Source organism: Silurus meridionalis, chromosome 12 (genome assembly GCF_014805685.1).
Source record: "Silurus meridionalis isolate SWU-2019-XX chromosome 12, ASM1480568v1, whole genome shotgun sequence".
Classification (NCBI taxonomy): domain Eukaryota; kingdom Metazoa; phylum Chordata; class Actinopteri; order Siluriformes; family Siluridae; genus Silurus; species Silurus meridionalis.
In genome coordinates, this window is record NC_060895.1 from 3,668,625 (window position 1) to 3,686,598 (window position 17,974).

A 17,974-nucleotide genomic window follows, 5' to 3' on the forward strand; every position below is an offset into this window, starting at 1 on the left:
TCTCTCTCTCTCTCTCTCTCTCTCTCTCTCTCTTTCTTTTTTTCTCATTTTCTGTATATTCCTCTTTAAACTTTCACCATCTTTCTTCCTTTAACCCATTTCCCTCTCTTCCCCATCTCTCTCTTTCTCCCTCTCTTTTGGACAGTTTTTGGAGAACACTGTGAGGTGGAGTGAGAGGTAAAAAGGGTAAAACCAGACGGTGGTGCAGAAGGTGGCATAGAGAATATGAGGGTGTGTGTGTGTGTGTGTGTGTGTGTGTGTGTGTGTGTGTAGCTGTGTAGGTGTGTGAAGTGAAGAGAAAGAAAGGGAGAACAACTCTCAATTTTCTCCCAGGTGTGCGACCTTATTTTGCACAATCGCCACAGCAACCACACTCAACTCTGCCTGCTGTGTGTGTGTGTGTGTGTGTGTGTGTGTGTGTGTGTGTGTGTGTGTGTGTGTGTATCTGAGATAATGTCTAAACTGTTTTGCTTTTCTCCCACATTATTAAACTCTTTGCTCAGACAGGCACACACACACACACACACACACACACACACACACACACACACACACACACACACACACACACACACACACACACACACACACACACACACACACACACACAGCTATTACCAAGCCAGCTGGTATAGTAAAATACAGTCTCATTGATTTAAACCCTTTTGGACTGTGTGTGTGTGTGTGTGTGTGTGTGTGTGTGTTGGGGGTTGTCTGTGTCTAGCGGAAGCATTGTGTCCAACAGTCACTCTTTACCACATGACATCATTGGATTTCTCCCTTTGAACTCTACCATGCATACACACACGCACACACACACACACACACACACACACACACGCACACGCACACGCACACACACACACACACACACGCACAGCACTGTCCCTTTTGTGCTGGGATTTCTGTGGTATTACAAATTCTATAGAGATTACAAATATATATTAACGATATATTATATATAATGCAATATATTTTTTCCTACATAAAAACTTTTTGCATTGTTCAGGTTTTTATTTACTAGCTCTTAAAATCTGGCACCTCTATGTTTGTTATCACTGCACATCTCCAGCAGCGTTTTGCTACGATGCCCACAGAAAAGTCCTTCCAAAAATGCAAATGAGCCCCATGCGGATGTTTCGGTATTCCACAATGTTACGACCCGCTTCAAAGTGACAACAGATGGAGCTGTAGTACGAGTGGGTGGTAAAAGGAAAAGAAGCAGTGCATGAATAACTAGATAAAAATATCATTTAAATTGGGGTCTGCCCAAAAACAACCCCAAACCCACCAACACCAGTGGCATTTACATTCTATCGGTAATACACAATCTTGTATATGTTTAAATAATTCTGTGGTACACAAGGTTATTTTATTAAAAAATGTTTACCCCACCCAAAAAAGGGGGGGGGGGAGGGGGGGGGGTTACATTAGGTCAAAGTCCACCTTTTGTACTTAGTAAGGCATCAAGATTTGCTTGTATAGTATCAGATCAGGATGATGTAGTAAACTGGAACTGGACTTGAGTGGCGTCCACATCCTGGAACTTGTCAAAATAAACAGGGACATCCAGACATCCAGAGCCCATGGTATAGTCTTTTCCAGGATGTACATTTGATATGGACATTTGATATGTAATTTTCTTTTGTTTTATTATGAATAGAATATGGATTATGAGATTTGCATTTTGCCCACTGTACCAACGTTTTTGTCCCAACACTCCCACTATCGCTCCATCTGTCGTCACCTTGAACCCTGGTGTAAAGTTGAGAAATGTTAATTGTTAAATATAAAAGATATTAAGTCAGAAAAAAATAAAATCTTACAAGTTTGATTGTCAATAAATCTTTCAACCATAACGATCGTCGGAGAGCAATCCATATATTCTCACTTCCTACTCAACAGATTTAGCTCCTGCGGACTTCGCCCTCTTCCCGAAGATGAAGATCCAGCTAAAAGGTCACAGTTTAAACACCATTGCAGAGATCCAGCACAAATCGCAGATGGTGCTTGACACACTTCGAAAAGAAGACCTTCTAGGACTTTCAGAAGTGGCAGGAACACTGGGGGCTCTGTTAAGCTGTGCAAGGAACTCTTTTGAAGTTTATAATGTGTAAACACAGATAAATAAAGTTCTTTCTTCTAATCAGAGCAAGTTTAAAAAATTTTGGATACTACTTTGTATGTTTAACTCAAACTAAGAACCTTCAATTTATTGGTCTTAATATGAGTCTCAGGCACCTATAGCAAGTCCATCATAATATGATAGAAATAAGGTTTTTATGTAACAATGGCATCAAACCGCCGAACACCATTGGCGTATTAACAGCCTTCTATTAAAACGTCTTACATATTTTCGAAAAATCGCCAAATTTATGTCTACTTATAAATGAAAGATCTATTCATTGTCAACAATCTGCCATCATATAGACTGTCAGACTGCACAATCTGCCAACAGAAACTGACCCAATAAAATGAAATAGAAAGTAGGAAAAACAAGCAAGTGTGTATGTGTGGGTTGAGGGGGTAGCAGTGGGTGTAATCATGCATGCTGAACAATAATTGGCTCTTAAGAGACATACGGGGCATAGGAAAGAAAGCACAAGAGTATTCTCTCTATCGTAGCCTGTTGCCATTTCATCTGATTCTTCATCCAGACTATAGAGAAAGAGCAAGTCGGGTTGATGCCGTTGCAAAATGTATGACTTTATAAACATTCATGTGCACATGGAAAATAATTACAGGCGGCATAGTAAAGGGAAATCAGTGGTGGCTAAGTTTTCCCTCAGCTGTATGTTGTGTGTGTGGGGGTGGGGAGGCAATTTATCTATTTCATTTTGACAACATGGTTCAGGTCCACCTATTGTGAAGCATCCTTGCAAATCAATAGAACATTTTTCATATAGTTAGCGCAGATCCTATAATGAAACATTTCAATTTTGCTGGGTGTGGCCTCTTTTGTTGTCCAATGCTACAGACATAACAATTGCCACCAATACGCAAAGTTGTTCTCCATGTTCTCGGTCACCAGCATTATCAAAACACCAAATCTGACCATTTTTTGTACAGTTTTAAACTCTTGTACAAAGCCCAAGCTCATAACAGTGATATTGACCCAACACCTCTTAGGACACTTTTTGGGCTTCTTGTAATCTTGTTCTCACAGCTTTCCACTAAACTAAATAAAGGACTCAGAGACAGCATAAATGGTGTTACTCAGTAGCAGTAATTATGGGATCCAGAAATGAGCGTAAAAATAAGTGAAGGACCATAGCAACGTTCTTTCTTCAGCCAGGCTCCTACTGTAAACCATATCATCACCACATTTGTACAGCAGGAGACAGCATAGTTAAGTTTACAGGACAAATTGTCTTTCAAACCATAATTAATTGCTGAGTCTCCCAGTCATATCCTGCTTTCAATGTCAACTTGTTCTAATTTAATATCTTACTGTTACAGATTGTCTTCAAGTCAAAGCATCCATGGCAACAAGCAACCTTTGCATGTAATTTGTGATTTGCCTCCACCCTTTTATTTGAGGTGTAACAGTACACGTATTCATACCAAACCCTGCTGTAGATGTGTACAAAATGCAATCCTTGTTTTTTGTGTGGAACACCTGAGTTCCCTCATAAACATATTATATGGCGGACCGCAAGTTTGTTTAGTCTCCACTTTGCACAGTGTCACTGTGGTTATTTGATCCATACCGCAAACACAATTTGTTCTGCGAAAAACTTCTTCTTCTTTCTGTTTCAAACCAACAAACCAACACCACAATCTCTACCAACCAGCAGTGCCTTCTCACCGGACAAACTCAATCACTTTTTTGCTTGTTTCAATCAAGGTATAGGACATTGCACCTAAATTGCTGACTCTTCTACTGCTCACAGTCCACTATCACTCTCCACAAATGATGTCTATTCAGCATTTAGCAGAGTAAACACACTCAAGGCAGGTGGTCCAAATGGCATAGCGGGACCTGTGCTCAACACATGCACTGGACAACATTTTGAACCTGTCACTGGCCCAAGCCATGGTTCCAAGGAATTCAACCATCATACCAGTGTATAAGCATTCAGCTGCAAAATGACTAAATGATTTTCACCTGGTTGCACTCACCCCTTTTGTTATGAAGGGCTTTAAAACACTGGTTCTGAATCACTTAACTGCAGGCCTACCACCTACACTGGACCCACACCAGTTTACACACTCACAACAGGTATCCTCCGACAGAGGATGCAGTTTTAGTTCTGCATTTAATACAGTCATCCCCACTGTACTGATCACTAAGCTAAGTGACTTGGGTATCTGCACCTTCACATGAAGCTGGATTCTGGACTTTCTTACCAACAGACCTCAGTCTCTTAGTTTGGGCAAAAAGGTATCCTCAACCCTCATTCTGAACACCGCCATCCCAAAGGGCTGTCTTCTGAACCCACTACTCTACTTCCTGTTCACCCTTGACTGTGCTCCTCTGCATATCTCCAACATCTTTGTCAAGTATGCAGATGAAGATGTGCAAAAGGCCAGATCGCCAACGACAACGATTCGGCTTACAGGGAAGAGATCCGAAGCCTGACAGCATGGTGTGCCAACAACAACCTGACCCTCAATGCCACGAAGACTTAAGAGCTCATTGTGGACTTTTGAAAATCTAACAGCAAGAGACACACCCCAGTCTACATCAATGGAACTGAGGTAGAGATGGTCATCAGCTTTCCCAAGTTTTTGGACGTTCACATCTGAGGATTTGTCCTGGCACCATAACACTTTAGCTCTGGTTAGGAAGACACAACAGCGGCAGTACTTCTTGAGGAGTCTTAAGAAAGCATGTTTGTCCACAGGGATTCTAACGAGCATCACTGTTTGGTACAGACGCTCCACTGTGTGTGAACGTAAATCCCTGCAAAGGGTCGTCAAAACCGCCCAACACATCACTAGCACCCAAGTACCTGCCACTGAGCACCTTCATCACAGCAGATCTTCATCAGAGCTCACATCATCATCAAGTATTCCTCACTCCCAGTCACAGCTCACTACTCACTACTCGACTACTTTTAAAAGGGTTACTTTTTACTCATACTTTGAGTAGTATTTAAGACAGGTACTTACTCTACTCAAATTCTTTGGGAAATTGTAGTACTTTTACTTGGATAATGATTTTTCAGTACTCTTTTTTGACTACCGACTGCATCCAAAGGCATCCTACACAGTAACGTGCATCCAACTTAGGAGGCAGCACATATAGCTGGACAATTTGGGTGCATACAGTGTATGCATAGCTGTTTTGTTTTGCACTGTACAAGCGTTATATCTGTGTATTACACAATATATGTGTTTGACCTATGAGAAACTGCTGTGCTGGACGATCCTATTTCAGCCCTAATCTTGTGAAAAAGAAACGTAATTGTCATTCCACTAGCTTTACATTTCAGAAAAGAGGATTAGGCTATTTCTGGCCAATGCTATGACTGTGTTAGCAGAGTGTGACTGATAAATTATTTCCAACTGACTAAGTCCTTTAAACTGCATACACACACAAATGCACATATGCACACAACACATTCACAATTGAAAAATAGTTATGTTTTTATCACTGGCTATGTAAATAAAATATTACAGAATTACGTAGACAAGATTTTGAGATTTGATTGTACAGGTATTTCCAGACTAACGATGGTGTGTTCCAGAAGTGTTCCAATGACCCCATCGTAACTTGAAAATATCATGAATCAAGACATGGCCTGGCCCCGGCCTGGATGCTCAACATGGCACCTCATGGTAAAGAAATTAGAAAATTAGAATTGTTGCTTTCCATAAAGATGGCCAAACAGTTTTCTGAAGATGATCTGTTCAAGAGCATGAATTACTGGTACCAAGTCCTGTGGTCTGATGAGACTTACAGTACAGACCAAAAGTTTGGACACACCTGCTCATTCAAAGAGTTTTCTTTATTTTCATGACTATGAAAATTGTAGAGTCACACTGAAGGCATCAAAACTATGAATTAACACATGTGGAATTATATATATAACAAAAAAGTGTGAAAACAACTGAAAAAATGTCATATTGTAGGTTCTTCAAAGTAGCCACCTTTTGCTTAGATTACTGCTTTGCACACTCTTGGCATTCTCTTGATGCCTACTTTGAAGAACCTACAATATGACATATTTTCAGTTCACTTTTTTGTTATGTATATAATTCCACGTGTTAATTCATAGTTTTGGTGCCTTCGGTGTGACTCTACAATTTTCATAGTCATGAAAATAAAGAAAACTCTTTGAATGAGCAGGTGTGTCCAAACTTTTGGTCTGTACGGTATATATAATATATATAAACTTTTGGTCTGTACTGTAGATAAACTTGTTTGGCTCAGATGGTGTCCAGCATGTGTGGCGACACCCTGGTGAGAAGTACCAAGGAAATTGTGTCTTACTTACAGCCAAGCATGGTGGTGGTAGCATTATGGTCTGGGGCTGCATGAGTGCTAGTGGTACTGGGAAGCTGCGGTTCACTGAGAGGAAACGTGGATTCCAACATGTTCTGTGACATTCTGAAGTTAAAGTTTTTTTCTATGGAACTTTTCACAATGAACATTTTCTCAAAGCAGCTTTGAAGAACATAAGAATTATAGAACAAACAATTTTAATATAAGTAAATTATGTGTGTTTATCCCTGATGAGCAGTATGGGGTGACTGTGGCAAGGAAAAACTCCCTTAGATGGTCGGAGAAAGAAACCTTGAGAGGAACCAAATTGAAAAGGGAAACTCGTTCTCAAGAGTGTGATTATACATTTTTAACAATACAAAACACCGAAGAGTGAGAACTTCCATGTGTGTGATTCTGAGTAATGTGCATCAAGATTATTATCTGTGATGATCGTGTTTGCTTATTTGACATTTTCCTGTTTTATCTGCAATAAGATTATTTCTAGATCTTGTAGTCTATTTATACTTCGATCTTACTATATGTGGAATAGACACGGTTTCTATAAAAATTGGCTTTAATGTGTACTTGTAACTATTTGGTTTCTTGTACAACAGCTATGGATGTGGTGAGGGAAGACATGCAGGTAGTTGGGTTGAAAGAGGCAGATGTAGAGGACAGGGGGGTGTGAAGACGGATGATCCGCTGTGGCGACCCCTAATGGGAAAAGCCAGAAGAAGAAGAAGAAGATTTCTCTAGTATTGTCTCTTGAAAACTAAACTTTCTTTTGGCTTCTCCCATCAGGGATCACCAGAGCGGACCATCCGCATGTTTGATTTGGCACATGTTTTTACGCTGGATGCCCTTCCTAACGCAACCCTCCCCATGTATCTGGGCTTGGGACCGGCACTAAGGCTTGTGCAACCCTAATAGCTGGGGTTGGTTCCCTGACCAGGGATCGAACCCGGGCCGCAGCGGTGAGCGTGCCGCATCCTAACCACTAGACCACCAGGGAACCTAGTATTGTCCCTTGAAAAGATATACTAAAATGGTTTCTGAAATGTGAGGGACGCCTCTGTCATTCTCTTTATTGTTTGGCAATAGCTTTCATGTGGTATATGGATAAGATTAGATTACAGTAAATTTTGTCATTGTGCAGAAGTACAGGGCGGAAAAAATGCAGTTAGCAACTAACCAGAACTTCAAATAGCAATGTATAAATATAAATCTTATATGAATACACAAATATACAATAAACATATTATGAAAGTGCGAAGGTGCAATATATTACAATAATAAGGTGCTTTGTGAAGATAAGGCAGGTGCAAGTGCAGATAATTGTATGTACGGTGTATGTATACTAAAAACAAAGACAAAAACAAGCAAGAACATGAAAGTCAGGGGAAAAAAACTGAAGATCAAGGACATTTATGGCCTGTCCAACCCAGGTTGTATACTGTACCTGCAGGGTACATTCCCAAAGTTACTCCTGTAGGCATTGGATAAACCAGACACCTTGTACAAGACAACACAGTCACTAAAAAATGACTTTTTTTTTTTTTTTTTTACTTGATAGTTTTACATTAAACTTCTCTGCTTTTGGAAATGCATACCATGGACCATAAGATTGGCGCTTTTGAGAATCCTATTCCACAATAAGTCCCCATTTAGCTGTTTTAATAACCTTTACTCTTCTAGGAAGATGTTCTACCATTTTTCTTTTTAGATTTGTGGAGATTAATTTAGCCACAAGGTTGTGAGTAAAGTCAGGTACTGATGTAGGTGAGGTAAGAAGGCTTTCAGTTCACTCTAAAGGTGTTTAACAGGGTTGAGATCAGAGCTCTATAGCAGGAGAACTTCTGCTCTAACATTTTTAAAAAATATCTTCAAGGAGGGGCATTGTCATGCTGGAACAGATCTGGACCCCTAGTCCAATTGAACGGAAAAATTTTATTTTTTTTTTAATACCATTTTCATCCAAAAACATTTTATACTATTTTTTTTTGTCTTTGTGGGCCCAGTTATGGAAAAAATAACAGTCAGGTGTCCCAAAACTTTTGTTTAAATAATGTATGTGTATAAACCCAGACATATTTGCCTAGAAGCACTGGGTAGAGATAATGTAGATAATATGAATGCCTTACACAATAAAGGAACAAATAGGAACCACATTCATAGAGCCAGGAAAAACTATAGTCCTTGTACCAATGCAGCATTCAAATAAAAATTCAGTGTCATTATTAATGAATAATGTTGCATAATTTAAATCCACACTGCACTCAGTCACACTGCATTATCCCCTTCGATACACACAAATGACCTTGTTCAAAATTCTGCTCGGACTACTTACACTTCCTGTATACAGGGTTTGTCATTGTAGTGTTCAGCGCAGGGATGAAAATGATTTACTTGTCCCTTTCTTCTCTTTGGATCTGCCTGATTCATCATGAAGCCCTACCTCTGGGTGGAGTTCTCTTTATTTCTAGCCAAATGCATGGTTCCATATCAACAGCCTAAAGATCCATGAAATCACTAAGCAACTCAAGAACTTTGAGGATGGATTTGGACTGTAATTAATATCAATAGTCTGCTACAATGGTTTAGGACCACAGGTTGCAGTGGGTCGCTATAACTGGACACCATCCCAATTATAAAACAATAATGAATGGACAGTCGGTGCCACCAGGAAGAGGACGAGTTCCCTTTTGAGAAGTTTTTTTTCCCCATTCTATCTGGAGTTTTTTCTTGCCACAGTAGCCTCTGGCTCGCTCATTAAGGGTAAACTTACAATTAATTCGGAACAAATGTATACATTATACATTTTTTTATAACCGCTTCTCGGTACAGCTGCTTTGAGACAATGTCCATTGTTAAACGCGCAATACAAAAAAAAAATTAGATAGAATTTTTATTAAGTTACATTTTACAATCAAATTAATTCAATCTTCTTCTTTCGGCTGCTCCCAAAAGGGGTCGCCAAAGCCAATAATCCGTCTCCATACTACTCTATCCATTACATCTGCCTTTTTTAACCAACTACTTACAATTTATTGAATTTAATTTGTTGGTTTACTTCAATTTGAATGGTTCTTTTCCATTTTATTACATTCTTGGTTCATACGAAGCCCAAGGGCATAAACAAAACCAAAACCAACCACTTAACCAGAAATTTGGAATTGTTTTAATTCTCCCACTAAAATTCACATCATTTATTGGTGAACTTCCTAATTCGACTCTCCTGGCGCATATGCGTCGTCATATCGTTTTTAATACGAATTTTCCATGAACCCTTGGTGCCCAAAACCTTGTCACCATTTCATACATTTTTTCGTCCAGATTGCAGCTCATATTGCCCACCTGTCAAAGTAGCCTACATCACCCCTTTCTCTAGAATTGAACATGCCAACTTTTCAACTTTTAACTGTTCACTGCTGCCTATTAAATCCCTAAACCGGTGCCACTGTAATAGGCTAATCCTTCACGTCACCAGTCAGTGTGATCAGTGTTATGACTGACTTGCGTATAATGCGATATTGTGTGATATTTCAACCCCAGCTACATTCCTATTTTAAATGTAGAAACAATTTGTATATTAAAAATGTAGAAACTAAATTTTTTAGCACTTTTTACAATAGAGATTGTCCTAAAGCAGCTTTACAGAAATATGTAGATTATATAATAAGAATTGATACATGAATGCAATGTGTAGTGCTTATTAGTTTTTGCCTAATGAGCATGCCAGTGGCAATAATGAAAAGGAAAGACTCCGAGATCATATGTGGAAGAAACATTGAGAGGAACCCATCCACATCTGGGTGGCCCCGAATTTCAATTCCTTCAAGTTTTTTCATTGCAAAGGGGTACTGTTTATTGACAGGTGCTTAAATGCAGAACTGTTCATGCCATCTGTATTCTACTGTAGCAGATGGTTTATATTAATTGCAGTTCAATTCATCTTCCTAGTTCTGGAGTTGCTCAGTAACTTCAGAGATGTTTAGACTGTTCATGTGTACTCATCCACATTGTGATTAATCAGGTGGCTCCAGACAGATGAAAAGGACAGACAAAGAGATGTGTCTTATTGTTTCTTAGACTTGTGCGACTCTTCCATCTAGTGGCCAGAATGCATAATTCATAATTTCTTTCTTTTCTTTGTTTAATGATGAAATCAGGTCAATTGAATTTGATTTGTATACCACCTATTGTATTATATTACATTTATATTGTGTGTGTGTGTGTGTGTGTGTGTGTGTGTGTGTGTGTGTGTGTGTGTGTGTGAATATAATGAGTTATTTGAACAAATGTCAGGCGTTTAGGATGTGTGAACTTTGCTGCCATCTACTGGACGTTTAAAAAGATGTTCCAGATTGAAATTATTGCATATTCTGAATTACGTCTCTTTTCTGGAGAAATGCAGGTGTTCTTCCTAAAGAAGTGAGGACCTGATGTGTTCCTACCCACTTTTATACTGAGGACATTTTACATGTTAGGCAAACATGATCACTATAGTAAAGGAACTGTAAACGCCAGGTCCTGGTTTGTTCAGACCGGTTCAACATGATATAAAGCAGTCACTCATTTGTACATATGAATGATCTTTAATGCTTTGCTGCCACCTACTGTGCATTTTTACTACAGAGGACCATCCAGATTGAAAATATTGCATATTTAATATAAAATACCCTTTTTTCTTTTTGTTTCATAACAGCAAGAAACAGAGTTAGTTGAGAAACTGGTGAAAATGTAAACAGATGGAAACCTATGCATTCAAAAAAGTCCCTGTTAGACAACATAAATTGAGTTAACGTGTATATTGTGAAAACTGTATCTGCATCTAGTGGTGTCTGCAAAAACCTCATCTGTATCTCCATTTAGTGGTCAGGATTCCGAGTGTTAGGCGAATTTGATATTCACCACACTGTAAGAACCGAGGTTCTGCAAAGTCCAAATCACCCATATCACTATTATATCCAGTTATATCCATTATATCCATATATCCGTTATATAAAGTTATATCCATTAACTTTAAGATTTACTGATTGAAACATCTGTGCAAATGACTCAAGTGAGCCCATGGGTGATATCACTCTTAGTTTGGGCTGTTTGCTGGTGATGTGGAACTGAAATCGTAAACAAATGCCCCTCTCGACTGGCACTAACCAGTTCAATATGATACAATCAATCATTCATATAGATATAAAGAAATTACTCATTTATACATACAGTATCTCACACTTATGTGGCGCATGCATGTACTTTGATGATTTACTGCCACCTACTGGACATTTAAATTATAAGATTTTTCAACGTTTTTTGGAGAAAGTTTTTGTTCCTCATAAAGAAGCAAGAAACAGAGTCAGTTAAAAAAAAAACTGGTGAAAGCATGTACAGATGGATACCTGGAATCTATCCAATTATGGCATAAAACTAAATGTCAAAGCTTCTATTAGGTTCATATCTTAATTTAATATTTATGTTGTGCAACTTTTCTATCTAGCGGTCAGGATGTTTAATGCATTCTTGTTTTTATTCACCAAAATAAGATCATTTCAATGTATTTTTTACGCAAGACATTGTGCCAGAACAGCTTTACAGAAATAAAGAGATTACAAAGAAAAACTCTGGGTGGCATCGAATATGCATTCATTAAAATTTTAGGATTATTGAAGTTATCAACTAATTATATCCCACAGGAACGCTTGCAAATCATATTGCCGGCTTTGGCGGATTTATACATTAAATGTATACATTTCGATACATTTTGCTGCTTGGTGAATTTGTTAATGCTTTACTGCCACCTACTGGAGTGACATTGATATTAGCATTGACACACTTGTGTTGCATTTTTAGGAACAAGTTATGTTGTTAAAACAAAATACACAATATGGACAAAAGTACTGGGACACCTGACTTTTATGCATATGTGTTTCTTCCCCCCCAAATTGACACCACAGGTAACACAATCAAATTTCCATCCTGTTCCACAATGACAATGCCCCAGTGCACAAAGCCTTATCCTATGCCTACTGAACACTTTTGTGGTGAATTGGAATGCTGACTACACCCCTCATCATCTCACCTAATCTTACCTCCAGAAGATTAGGGGTTATTATAAGTGCCATGTGGACTCAGAAAAACAAATAAAAATGTTATGGTCGGGGGTCCATATAGTGTACATCGGTTGCCTTTGCAGCTGTTCACTATAGCGATAGAAATTGAATTGCCAGATGCATGAGGATCGTATACTTATATAATCATATACAAAACATATTTTTACGTAGTTTTTTATTATTATGAATTTTATATACAGTGGTGTAAAAAGTGTTTGCCCCCTTCTTATTTCTTATTCGTTTACATGTTTGTCAGACTTTAATGTTTCAGATCATTAAACTAATATAAATATTAGTAAAAGATAACACAAGTGAACACAACCTGCAGTTTTTATATTAGGGTTTTTATTATTGAGGAAAAACAAAATCCAAAACTACATTGTCCTGTGTGAAAAAGTGTTTGCCCCCTACACCTGAGTCTGTTACAGCGCTGTGAAGGAATTTTGGGTTTTCGAGCATAAACCGCCTTTTTTAAGGTCAGGCCACAGCATCTCAATAGGATTCAGGTCAGGACTTTGACGGAAATGCCAAAATCGATCCACTTTGGAGATAGTTTGTCCAAAAACTACGTTTCTTTTACTGAAAACTTTGTCTCAGTGTGGACAGGAAGCCGAAAGCAGCGAAGAAATATGTTTTCAAATGAAAACCTATTAGTGTGTACATGGCCAAAGATGTATTGCAAACACACCCACAGACTTTCTCTTTCTAATAACAATTCATTAAAACTGATTCAAATCAATATAATCTTACTGTATGGCACTACTTTATGTCCATGTGTGATTTAGATCAGGGGAAATACGGTGGTCCCTTATTCGCATTTATCGCTGTAGTTACGTGCCAAAACCGACCGCGGATAAACGGATGCCACCCCGAAAATTCTTTTTTTTTATTGTTTAAGCCATAAATTTACCTCCCACACTCTTTAAACACACACAGAAAACATTTGCAAGAATATAGAGAGATGAATTTTGTGTGAATTTGTAGAAATATCTCATTTATAGTAGAGAATTGTGGTACAGTACAGTACTGTAGCATAGCCTATGCGTAGTCTCTCTGCTTGTTGATTGGTTGAAGTGTGCTATGACTTTAAAAAAGGGGCTGAGTTAAAGATACACATCACTGCATTCTTTATTTTCATTGGCTAAATCTGGTGAGGTACGTCTTCAACTCCACTCTTTTTATGACTACAACCAATAAATAAGCGGAAAACTACGGTTTCTTGTAACGCTACTTATTTGTTATGATTTTCGTAAACAAAATGGCGTGTCCTTTGTCTTGGGTAAATATATGATCCACTGTACAGTATTTTAGGTATAATTTTACTTCGTTTTATAATTAATATTAGCATTTGTATTAATAAATTACCTTATTTCAAGATAAAACTACATAAAAACAATTATTAGTTAGAATTTTTTGGCGATAAATCAGGACCATTCGCAAAACAAAATAATTACCGTAATTTCCGAACTATTAAGCGCACCCATATATAAGCCGCACCCACTGAATTTTACAAAGATTTTTATTTTGAACATAAATACGCCGCACCCTGTCTATAAGCCGCAGGTGTCTACACTGAAACTAATGAACTTTACACAGGCTTTAATGAAAGACAGTGTCTGTTACACGGCTTGTATCTGAACAGTAGCCTACCAAGAAAGTCATTGTTCACTGTGTTCCTCCTTCCTTTCACAACTATTTCTCTCAGGAGTTTTTCTTTTAGCATTGGTGTGAGTTTAAAAATCACCATCGGTGAATCTTTTCTCCCGATGCCGTGCAGCTCAGAACACAGGTGAAGTGTGTTTTCATGCCCGGTTGTTTTCAGCGTGACGAATGATTCGCATTTCCTGTAGACAGTCCGAGTGAGCAGCAGGTCAAACGTCAGAGGAACATCATCCATATTTATGATGTGGTGCGGCCCGATTCAGTGGGAGCGCATCTGATTTAATATAAAGGCTCAGGTTTTTGTCTTGAAGTTTGTGAAACTGGAAAAACACAGGAAAAATCCATAAATTAGCCACTTTGTTGTTTAAGCCGCGGGGTTCAAAGCGTGGGAACGCGATAAATCGAGGGACGACTGTACCAGATCTAACAGCCTCTATATAAAACAACTTATGAAAATTCTCTGTGAAGATGGAATTAGACTGTAATTAATATGAACAGTGTACGACAATCACAGGTTGCGTGAACACTTTTGTATTTAAGGCCCTAACCCTGCACACCTCAACAGTGATGGAACTATAATGAATGGACATTCAGTGATGAGGATGGGTTCCTTTATGCGTCTGGTTCCTGTCAATGTTTCTTTCCATTGCTTCAGTCGTTAAAGATAAAATGATAAGGAATGAACTTATAGTCACTGAACTAATATACTGTTTTATACAACTTTATTAGCACTTTATCTCTGTAACGCTGCATTGAAAAAAATATCCATTGTTAAAAGTGCTATACAAATAAAAATGGATTAAAATGAACCTTTTTTTTTTTTTATTTATCGCTTTGTACTCAACATCAATAACCGGTTTTACATCATCAATCCAGCATGAATAAGTGGGGATATGAAGAAATGGTAGTTCAATGCTTAGGATATTGGACTTCTGACCAGAAGGGCTTGAGATTAGAGAGCGATCATTCCTGGCACCACCAAGTTGACACTGCTGGGCCCCTTAAGCAAGGCCCTTAACCCCTTAAATGCTCAGTTGAAATAAGGATAAGGGCATCTTCCAAATGGCGTAAATGTAAGTAGATAACAACTAGGCGTGTTACACCACTCTAAAATGCTTCACGTTGGGTGGTTCTTCGCCTTCCATATCGTGCATTATGACTTTTTGTAACCAATCCACAGGAATAAAATTTGGAAAGACGTATGCCAAGTGTGTTATTTGTTTCCATTTTATTGACTTAACTGGCGAGGCACTTTTATGCTAGCTTTATATTATTTTTATTATGCAAGGCACTAATTTAAAAGGCCCCTGATGAGTGCGTGTCAAAAACCTCTTTGAGATTAAACCACAGTTATTGCCACTTCAGAATTTTCCATAGTCGGCCTGTATCAGCTTCTCTGTGTGGTTAATTCAGCGATGCAGAGTATGACCGTAATGGCTTTATTTGCTGGTAATAAATTGGACTGTGTTTTAGCACTTTGGCATCTCGCACTAACTCATCTTTATAGTCACAGATGGTGTGCGATTAGATTGAATGAGAAAACGCTTCCTGTTACAGTAATGAGGCCGTGTGCTACAGTGCAAACGGCTTCCCTCACCAGCGCTGCCAAGGACCGTATTAAACAACGCTAACCAGGGCAGTTGGTCCGATTCTGAACCCAACTCTGGCACCTCATCCTGTAACGGCAGTTAGATGATCTGTGCCAGAAAGGCTTGGATCTACTGAGTCACTTCATGGACAGCTTTTTAAATGTAAAGCCTGTTTTTGCTCAAAATGGTTGCAGCCGAAAAACTCGACATTTTTGTGATTGTCTTTGTGGAAAAGAAACAGGAAATATCGCAAGCCATGACCACTGCATGGGAAGAGGTGCCATTTTCCAGCGAAAAAAAAAGATAATCTCCAGGTTCCACAAAGTTGGACTCCAATAAGTGTCACGGTCACTTCCCACGGCTTTCATAAAATTTCAGAATGACTGCCATTAAATATGGAAATTTTGATGGAGCTCACTGGTTCTATCAGCGTATAGTGCCAAAAGGGGCGCACAATCCTTAATAGAGTCTGTCAGCTATTTTGTAGCAGTTGCAAAGTCATATTTAACGTTATGGCTCACCATTTAGCAGCTGTCCGTGCAAAGTTTTCTTTGGCAAAGATTCAAAGCACCAGATTTGGAATTGCACCTCTTGCGTGTGAGCTCTCTGAACTACTTGGATGGACTTCTGTTCATCTTCCTAAAGAGTTGTGGGTTGCTGCTGGTTCTAGTAATTGCTTTTGCTTAGTGGCGCCATTCAAAATTAAACATTCCTGCCACTTCTAGCTAGATTTCAAAGCTTAAGCAAATTTTCCTTTGTCATGACTTGATAATATAACAGTAAGTCCTTCACTGTTCCCATCACCCATCGCCTTGAGGTACAGCATTCTCAAGAGAGGAACAATTAGGGAACATTCACCACCATCTCTGTACATCACAAACTACATTTACTGCATTTGGCAGACCCCCTTATCCGGGGAGACTGAGCAGTTGAGGGTTGAAGGGACTTGTTCAAGGGCCCAGGATTGACCACTTAGTGGTGGTGGGATTTGACATTCCAACATTAACAATTGAATCTTTGACACTTTAACACACCTTAGTGACACTTTAATACTGCATATGAACACTTGATTGACCTACCACTTTCTACCACTAGAGGAGAAAGTGCTAGATTGAAAGAATAAATCTTTTTTGGTGAACATTCTGAACAATTCAGTCCTCTATAGTTTAATATCAAGAAGTATCTTTAACATCTTTAGTATTAGGTTGCACTGGGAAGCAATATTTGGTATTTGTTTTTGTCTAGTGTTATGAATTTATTATGAATGATGTAGGAGACTCCATAATGCTGAGGATGGAGCCACCAGGAAGGAGGAAAAGAGGAAGGCCAATGAGGCGGTTTATGGATGTGGTGAGGCAAGACATGCAGGTAGTTGGGTTGAAAGAGGCAGATGTAGAGGACAGGGGGTGATCCACTGTGGCGACCCTAATGGGAGAAGCCGAAAGAAGAAGAAGTAGAAGAAGAAGAAGAAGAAGAAAGAGACTCCTTGCCTAAAACTATGGGGCTAAACAAGATTTTACAGCAACAGGCGATAGGAAACCACAGTTCAGTCTTAATATTTTTGCATAACCCTAGCAACTATATTTTGCCTGTTGTCTTCATTTTAATAGTGGTTTATACACACAATTCAATTGCTAACATTTAAACTATATTAAGTTTTTGGACACCTGAGGATAAGATGGTTTTGTACTTCCTGTATATCCTATTCCACATTAATCCCCATTTTGGAGTGTGCTTGTGGAGATGGTCCCTCTCCTCTTTAGTCCAGAGGACGTGGTGTCCATGGTTTGCACAAAAATAAATAAATAGATTCGGAACATTATTTTGAAATTGTTCCACAATTTGTAGACAGTCTTTTACATAAGCTCTGCCCATCTTTACCTGAGATACTGCATCTTTAAGATACACTAGTTATACCCAATTATCTTATTGACCTGTTGCCAATTAACCTAATTAGTTGTAAAATGCTTCTCTAACTGTTTAATTGTAATAAAATGCTCTCCAAAGGCATCCCACACAATTGTATGCTTCAGACTTTTCAGTAACAGTTCGGGGAAGAACCACATATGGCTGGAATAGTCAGGTGTTCCAGTACACATGCCCAAATAGTGTACCTCTAATTAGTAAGTCTAATTCAGATTTGACCATGTTCACGAAGCAAAGACCCCGTGGTTTTTCCTGTG